Source organism: Lathyrus oleraceus, chromosome 5, assembly GCF_024323335.1.
Source record: "Lathyrus oleraceus cultivar Zhongwan6 chromosome 5, CAAS_Psat_ZW6_1.0, whole genome shotgun sequence".
Lineage (NCBI taxonomy): Eukaryota > Viridiplantae > Streptophyta > Magnoliopsida > Fabales > Fabaceae > Lathyrus > Lathyrus oleraceus.
In genome coordinates, this window is record NC_066583.1 from 600,281,638 (window position 1) to 600,291,351 (window position 9,714).

General features: G+C 34.3%; 1 pseudogene; it reads left to right on the plus strand.

The window, feature by feature from the left end:
• Positions 1–1,530: 1,530 nt before the first annotated feature.
• LOC127086874 (probable L-type lectin-domain containing receptor kinase VII.2) lies at positions 1,531–3,825 on the plus strand (annotated as a pseudogene).
• Positions 3,826–9,714: the final 5,889 nt, after the last annotated feature.

Here is a 9,714-nt window from a genome sequence, read left to right on the forward strand (position 1 = left end):
ATATTATCAACTTAATTAAATAATTCTTTTTCTTTATTTGGGGTGTTACAGATATCACCAACAGAAAATCCACCTCATGCTATTTTACCTTTGTTGGAGGAAATTTGGTTACATGGAAAAGTAAGAAACAAAAGGTTGTAGCATTATCAAGTGCTGAAGTAGAGTTTCGAGGGATGGCTAAAGGTCTTTGTGAGCTTCTTTGGCTTCGAAGATTGTTAATTGAAATTGGCTTTGCTCCGAACAATGCGATGAACCTTTTTTGTGACAACAAGTTTGCAATTGAAATTACTCATAATCCGGTTCAACATGATCGGACAAAACACGTGGAAATATATCGACACTTCATTAAGCAAAATTTGGAGACCAAGATAATTCAATTCCCGTTTGTTAAATCTGAAGATCAATTAGCAGATATACTCATAAAAGTTGTATGTAGCAGAGAGTTCTACAACACACTTGACAAGTTGGTCATTCGAGATCTCTATGCACCAACTTGAGGAGGAGTGTTGGCATTAGCTGTCAACAAGATTTTAGGAACTATAATAGGAATATAGTTATTAATTGTTAATTATCATGATTTGGCTATAATTATTCTGATTTAGTTATAATTAGAAATAGGTTTTCTGTGTATATAAATATAACCTATTCCCTCCTTGTAATATACGATTGAAATAATATGAAAGTTTTATATCAGTTTAACAGAAGGAAATTCAAGAATGAAAGAAAGTGAATTAATCGACCTTTCAAAAACTCTGAAACAAAGAGTTCAAATGGTCAAGAATCATGTCAATGAATTTGCTAGAGAATAGTTACGATTTCAGTTACGAATTATCTATCATTTCTGGATTATCTACCATTTCTGGATTATCTAAATTTAAATATGGTATTGATTTTAACTTCGCGGCATGTCACATCAGTATCTTTTCCACACTGGCACATTTACATGTTTGTCTAATCATCAAAAGAACTTCCATATCGCGTGCCACGTTAGCTTCTGTTAACGGACATTGACGGAAAAATATCACAAGTTTAGATGAAAAATATTAGGAGTATCGTTATTTGATGCAATTTTTTGAAGAGATTAAAATTGAATTATAATATATTTAAGGAGATTAAAAATATCCAATTAAAATTATAGAATCCACATGTGTATTATGGGGATTAGTCATGTATTCGGATTGTATAATTCGAACTCATTAACAGATTGAGTGACATGAATGAAACAAAAACTATAAAATACAATGACGAAGATTTTTGCATTAAGACAAAAATGATATATTTGAAATCTATTTGATGATTTGATTGTCATTTTAAAACACAAATTTCTATTCCAAAAATTTCTTAGAGGTTTAAAGGGTAACAAAACAATTCATATTATAATATATACTACAATTCATGATTTGATATGTGATGACTTATTAAGCCGCCAAATTTGTATACCGCCTTGGAAATTGGAATTATTGTGTGGATCACATACGTACTTCATTCATCATTTTTCAAACAAGTATATACTATAGCATTTTTAGCAACCACTCATTCGTTTTTTCTAGCATCTAATATCAAATAAACTCAATTTAGCAACAGTTTCTCTTTTCATTCTCAGTCCTATCCCAATGTCTCAACTTCAGCTACTTCCTATTCTTCTTCACATTGTAACCATGATTCTATCTTGTGTTTCCACTACTGAATTTGTCTATAATACAAACTTCAACTCCACAAACATCGACTTATATGGAAATGCAACCATTAACAAATCCATTCTCACTCTCATTAATGGCACTTCACCTTCCTTCGCAATAGCCCGTGCTTTTTACCCTTTTAAAGTACCTACCAAATCACCAAACTCTTCCACTCTTCTCCCCTTTGCTACTTCCTTCATTTTCTCTGTGGCTCCTATTGAAAACTTCATCACAGGACATGGCTTTGCTTTCATATTCACGCCTTCAACAAGTCTAAATGGAACAACATCGACCGAGTATATCGGTCTCCTCAACTACACCAATGAAGGTAATCATAATGACCATATATTCGGAGTAGAATTCGATGTAGTTAAAAACGAAGAATTCGACGATATAAATGATAATCATGTTGGTATCGACATAGACTCTCTTAAATCCGTAACTTCGCAAACGGCTGGCTATTGGGGTGGGAAAGATGGCAAGAAATTTAAAGTGCTCAACATAAAAAGTGGACAAAACTATCAAGTATGGATTGAGTTTATCCAACCTCATCTAAACGTTACGATGGTTCGAGCAGGACAAAAGAGGCCTAATGTGCCTCTTATCAGCAGCACGAATCTTAGCCTTTCTAAGGTTCTCAGCAATGAAACTTATGTTGGATTCTGCGCAGCCAATGGGGTGAAAAAGGATAGTGTTAAGATTCTTGCTTGGAGCTTTAGTAATTTGAATTTTTCAATTGGTGATGCTTTAGTGACATATAACTTGCCTTCATTTGTCCCTTATAAGAGATGGTTTTCTCGAGCAAAAGCCATAGCTGTAGAAGTCGCCGGTGTTTTCTGTGTGTTAATCATTGGTTTCGGTTGTGTAGTGTTTTTTATGCTGTATAGAGGGAAAAGAGGAGAAGAAGAAATTGAAGAGTGGGAACTAGAGTATTGGCCACATAGAATGAGTTTCCAAGAGATTCATGCAGCAACAGGAGGGTTCCCTGAAGAGAATGTGGTTGCTATTGGAGGGAATGGAAAAGTATATATAAAGGCATTTTGCAAGGAGTTGAAGTTGCGGTCAAGAGAATCCCTCAAGAAAGAGAAGATGGGATGAGAGAGTTTTTGGCAGAGGTTTCAAGCATAGGAAGAATGAAACACAGAAGTTTAGTAGGATTTAGAGGTTGGTGCAAAGAAGGAAATGGAAACTTGATTCTAGTTTATGACTTCATGAATAATGGTAGTTTAGACAAATGGATCTTTGAGTGTGAAGAAGGAAAGATGCTAACATGGGATGAGAGGATTCAAGTTTTGAAAAACGTAGCCGCGGGGATTCTATACCTACATGAAGGTTGGGAAGTTAAGGTCTTGCATAGGGATATCAAAGCAAGCAATGTTCTACTTGACAAGGACATGAATGCAAGATTGGGAGATTTTGGTTTGGCTCTTATGCATGAGCATCATGGACAAGTGGCCAGCACAACAAAAGTACTAGGGACATTAGGATACATTGCTCCGGAAGTGATTCGAACGGGAAGAGCGTCCACTATGTCTGATGTGTTCGGCTTTGGAATATTGGTGTTGGAAGTAATTTGCGGGCGAAGACCTATTGAAGAACATAAGCTAGGACTAATTGAATCGGTGGAGTCCTTAATGGTGCTGGATCAATTGCACAATGCTGTTGATGAAAGGTTGAAGGACAAAGGAGGATACAACGTTGACGAAGCTGAGAGATTGCTTCATTTGGGTTTGTTGTGTTCGAATCCAGACCCTAGTGTTAGACCAATAATGAGACAGGTTGTGAAAATGTTGGAGGGAGAAAAGGATTGCATTGATTCTGAAGAAGAAAATATGGAGACAAGTTTACTTGGTAGGATAAACTCAGCTGCAATATGGTCTAGAACTGAAAGTGCAGTTCCAAATAGAGATCACCTTACTTTTGAAGAAATTAGAATGTTTAGTTACAATTCTAAAGCGTCTACAAGTGGCTCAAATTCCATTCCAACATCAGATTCAGATGTCATTCGGGACGGCCGGTAATGTTGTAGGTCTTCAGTTGTTGCAGAACTTTGGCTATCCATCATGTTGTAAAGAATGAAGAATGTCCAAGGTCCAGCTTATTTGGACGTGGTTTGTGTATACTATCTAATGAATTAGGTGTTTTTCTACTATAAGATTTTAACATATTATCATTGCATGAGCATCCAGTTATAGTTCTCTTCACTTTCACAGCAACTACTTCACCATCCAACCCTACATTGGTAAATCAGAACTTGATAGAAATAATAACTTCCACTCATTGTGAATTTCAGGCCACCATTTCTTTTACATTTAACTCTGCATCACATTCACATAAGCAACAAAAAGAAATCCCTTGTATAAGCTAGATGACTATAGACAACTGTTGGGGGGAGTTTTTTTTACTAGGGAGCATTTTTTATTCACCACTTAAGTGTGAGTACACACAAACTCTTGTATAACATTTCTTATTCACCACCACTCAAGTGTGAGTACACACAAACTCTTGTACAACATTTCTTATTCACCGCGCTGGTGTCAGATGAGTTTTTTCACTAGGAAGCATTTCTTATTCACCACTCAAGTGTGAGTCCACACAAACTCTTGTACCACACGGAACATTTCTTATTCACCACGCTGGTGCTGTTGACTTTTGATACAAGTAAGGCGGTCTCTTTTCTCGAATCAAAGGCTCATGATACCATTTGTTGGAGGAGTTTTTCATTAGGGAGTATTGAACATTGTGGTACTTCTTTTTAGAGCAACACCTTTGTGAGAGGCACACCACATATTCACCTAAAACTTTAAGGTGATAGGTATGTGAATTCTCTCACTTATAAATACTCAAGTCTCCACATTTTCAACCAATGTGAAACTATTATCCACACTAGTCACACTTGATACATTCTCAACAACAGCTATATTAAACTCATAACATATCTGCTTAAGATTTTAAATTGTGGTCCTTGGAAAGACATCGTAACTGCAGTTTTAACTCCATTGGTCATATTCTTCTATTAATATGTGAAAAGAAAAATACAGTCTTTATTATTGAAATTGTCAATACATTAGCATTTTTATATGGTATACATTGTTTTGGGACAGACTGGGGTGTTTTTGAGAGTTGATAAAAACTCAGTGGATTTAGCGGTTGTTTTGTGGCGGTTTGGTGGTGTTCTACATGGATATGGTGTACATTTGTGAGATTTCGAGTCGAAATCGCGTGTGCGGCTGTATTATTGGTAAAAAAATATCGACGGAAATTGAAAACAGTGTTGAAGGCAGTTCTAAGAAGTTCATTACCCGAGTTCCTTACTACTTTCACAAAACTTACTAACATCAAACTTTATGGGAATAGTGAAAAGTATGTGTAGTGGAAGTACGTGTTGAAGTTAGTCTCATTGGAATATGGAAAACGGATGGACATTTAACATAAGTATGTCCAATGGAAACAAATGTACCAACGATATGAAATACGGATGATAAATGCATTTTGACCTTACTTGTGAGTTTTATTGATACGTGAGCTCAATCTCTTATTACTCACTAAGAGTTGTAGTTTTTTTTTTAAATTTAGTTTTGGTAAACCTGATCATCTGAATCACATTTATGCTCTTTTGCAAGAGATTTTCTGCCCCAAACAGGATAAGAAAAAGTTGATGGATTATTTTCTAGAGTTTAAGAAATAAAGTAAGGAGTCTACTTCTCTTCTAGCATGAAAATTTGTCAAAGAGATGTTAATCCAACAAAAGAAACCGATGGCCTTGAGTTGGCTTTCTGGTCTTGATTCAGAGTATAAGGTGGTTCGATCCCAAGTTTTGTCCAGTAAACAAGTTAGTAACTGTTCTGGGCAGGACATATCCTCTCAATCCAGTCGCGTCTCTGTTGGTTCGATCGTCCTGAGACGGAGCCCCACCGTTTTGAACATACCAGCTAGTCACTCCAACGACTTCTAGAATATTATACTCACCAATGGAATATCATGTATCCAACTACATGAGAACCATGCCCTAAGCATATCCAACGGTCTTTCGCTTTTTGCATTTGAAAGATAGCGATGCACTTATTCCTTTTCCCAATATATACATAATGACACCATTTTAGATGATAAGTTTCAAACATAATTTGAATACTCTCTCATTATTCACATACTGACTTAAGCATTAGAGTGATAACCTTGTAGGTACACCCATATTCTGTCGTACCGGGAGCTCTCCTTTGTCGCAGCTTCTACAATGACCATAATGGCCATAAACGCACCAACATTACTTTCTTGGATCACTTATATCAAAGAATACAATGAACGGGGAAATCTACCTTTGGATCCATTGAAAGCCATGCTCATAAAGAGAAAGTTCAATGGATATGCGATGGTCGGGGAATCCTATACGAAAGAGGCCTTTCCACCCCTTGCTAAGATACCTAGAAAAGGTGGAGGCCGATTATGCCCTCTTGGAAGTACACGAAGGGAGGAGTTTTCTCTTTAGCCAAAAAGATGCTAGGGTGGGATATTTCTGGCCAACCCTGACCTAGAACACTCGAGAGGAATGTCAAGAAATACGACCAGTGCCAACGCCACGAGGACGTATTCAACGCTCCATCCATTGGGTTATGTGTCCTTACTTCGCTATGGCCCTTCATGCAATGGGAAATGGACCTTCTTGGTCCCTTCGCTTCAGCACCCGATCAACTCAGATACTTAATCGTGATTGTTGACTATTTTACAAAATGGATTAAAGTCGAAGCTCTAGCAAAATCACAACAGCAAATGTTTTAAAGTATTTCAAAGATAACATATTGGCAAGATTCGGAGTTCCCCAACCCATTGAGACTGACAATGGGATACAATTCATAGACAGGAAATTTCAAAGCCTGGTGGAGGAGTTAAGAATTGAAGACAATCGTCATTACGTAATTTTTATGAGAAAATTTGGAATAATAATGAGAAAAATTCATGTCAAAATGTGAAGAAATGAGTAAATATCCAAAACAAATAAGAAATAAGGACTTAGTGAAATTTTTAAAGAAAAGAGAAGAAAATAAGCATTTTTCTTCTGGATTTCTCACGCGCCCGATGTATCCCATTGTGGCGCGATGATGCTTGCATCACAACACGATACTGTTGTGTAGTGGCGCGTTGGGACGCGTTTTAGCTAACACACATATTTCCATTTAAAGGAAAATTTGGCTACTTTTTGGGGTTCTAAACTTTGGAGAGAAAGGTGACGGCTCAGAATGCTCAGGGGGCAAATTTGGAGAGAATTAGGATCATTAAGGAGATATTCTTCCATACATTTTGATGATGAATACTTATAGACTCATGATATTTGTTAATTTATCAACGAGTAGCTAAGTTTATCTAGATTAAGTCTTTTTTAGAAGAACATTATTTTTACTCTTTTGGATCATATGTCTGTTTGAGATTTATTGATTACTTTTATTATTATTATCTTATTTAAATTACCTTTGAGTTTAATGTTTTTTTCACTTATGGGCGTATGAATCAATCTAGATACGTCGAGATTTTTGACAGTTAGTCTACTTATCTAATCTAGCGCAATTTATTCGGCTTTTTATTTACTAGGGATAGGTAATTAGAAGTTATTTCTTTTGAATTAATGCACTTAGAACACCTAATTTAACTTTGAATTGACCTAAGGATATAGAGAATTATTGTACAAAATTAGTGAGTTGCACACCAATGAATTGGGTGGAGTGGTTTTGTAAATTTGCAGGGAGATAATAACCTAATTGAAACTCAATAAATACACAGTGCATCAACAGGTAAGAATAAGGGGATTCGACATAAAGAGACCTAATTGGATTGGGTTAGAGACCTAATCGGATTGGGTTTGATCACTCACTACTTTGTTTAATTCTAAGTACATTGTGTCCACCTTAATCCTATCAAACATTGCTTGGTCTTAACATACATGCATACTTGCTCACATCATTCACCATAGTCGGCCTTGAGCAAGGGCAAGACGACCCTTAGCCTAGGGCCTCCAAATTAAGGGGCCTCATTTTATTTTTAAAAATCAAAATATTATATTAAATAAATTATAAAATGGAAAATAAACATGAATTAGTCATTGTCCAAGTGGTAAATGCTTGATTTTTAAACATGATGGTAAAAGTTATGGGTTCTTGTGGGTTCAATCCTCCTTGTACTTTTTTAATTTTTAATTTTATTTAAAATATTATGAATTAGTTGATGAATTCACTTTAAAAAAATATTTGGAGAAAGACTCTTTTTAATTTATTTGAAATTTTAAGTTGTATGAAATAATTTTTTTTAATAGTTTAAACAATACTTTGAGTTTTTTTGTTGCTTCACTTTATTAATATATAATTGTATTTTTAATACATTACTTTTAATTTTAAAATTATATTTATTTTTAATTTAGGCATATTTTTTAAATTTTAACATGGTTTTCAGATTGATTAGTTCGGTCCGGGATAGTGAAAAGTGTGACTACGTTTAATTTATTTAATTTTTAAAAAATTATTATCATTGTTGACGTGTCGATGTAGTGTATGATGTTTGTGTTGTATACGATGTTGAATGCACGCATATTGTTGAAGCTTTTGCTGGTTTTGTAAACATTGGAATGAGGTATTTATGTGAACTATATAGAAGATTCTTGTATGTTTTTTCAAGAATCTTTAGCATAAGATTGTTCTTTCTTTGTTAATTTCATCATTTCATACACATTTTTTGCAATTACTTGCTTTTATAATTTTGAGTAATGTTATGAATACTTAGCAGTATAATATAACCACCCCATATTATTTTTAATATTTATTCATGTCTTATAGATTGTCACTATTATAGTATATATTTTCTTGGTGGTTAGTCATCTATTATGTTCTTCATATCATTTTTAATGTTTTAAAACTCCATTCCGTTAGCGTCGATATTTTATATGGTATCATTAGTATAAAACATATTGTTAATGTAGGCAACATCGTGAAAATATTTTCTCTTTCTTCTAGTGTGGTAGTTTTCTCCCTTGATAACTTTGATAAGGTTATCTTAGATGAAACAAAATGTGTTCTAGTGGAGTTCTATGCACCATGATATGTATAGATTAAAGCGCACTTTTGTAACTTTATGATATGGTGATTTTTATTCATTTTTAATATTTCTGAATCTTATTTTTTGACAAAATCATTATTATATTTAAGTGTGGTATTACAAGACTCTTTCTTATGTAAGAATATTCTCTTGTCTAAGACTTCTATCTTAGCTAACTTATAATCTTAATTTGATAATTTTCACTTATGATTAACTATATCAAGATTGATCCTTATACTGTTTATACTATTTATTTAGACTTATGAAAATGTTTTCGCAATATTCAAGTTGGAGGAGGAAGTAGTTATAGTTAATTCCGATGTTGACAAATACAAGGATATGATAGACAAGATTGCAATAACATATTTTTATTTGACGAATACAACATTGTTCTTTTTTTAAAAAATTGTATTTTTTATTAGGGGTCCATTTTTATTATTTACCCTAGTATCTAAAAAGTCAGGATCGATCCTGTCATTCACCAATATGGTTTGTATCACTAGGCTTCCAAACCAAATCCTAAAGGTATCTATGTCTAAGAAATTACCTAAAGATCTGAGGAATCAAAGGCTAACATGAAAATCAAGGGTTCATACACATGGCAGAGGAAGTTGTGGGTGAGTGGTAATTTTAATAACTCCCATAATTTTCCTAGAAATCCCAATTGTATGCTAGATAGAGGTAATTACAGGTGGGTGGTAATTTTAATTACTCCCGTAATTTTCCTATAATTCTCAATTGTGTGCAAGACAGTGAAAATTACCGATAGAGGTAATTTTAATTACTCTCGTAACTTTCCCATGATTTCCAAATCATGATTTCATCAACACTTCCAAACATATCAATCATCACTTTAATTCAGTCCTTCCTAGAAATCTTAAGCATGAATTTTACACAATTTAAACAAGGAACCATGCACACAACCCTACCATTAAGGTAAAATACACATGTATTAAGT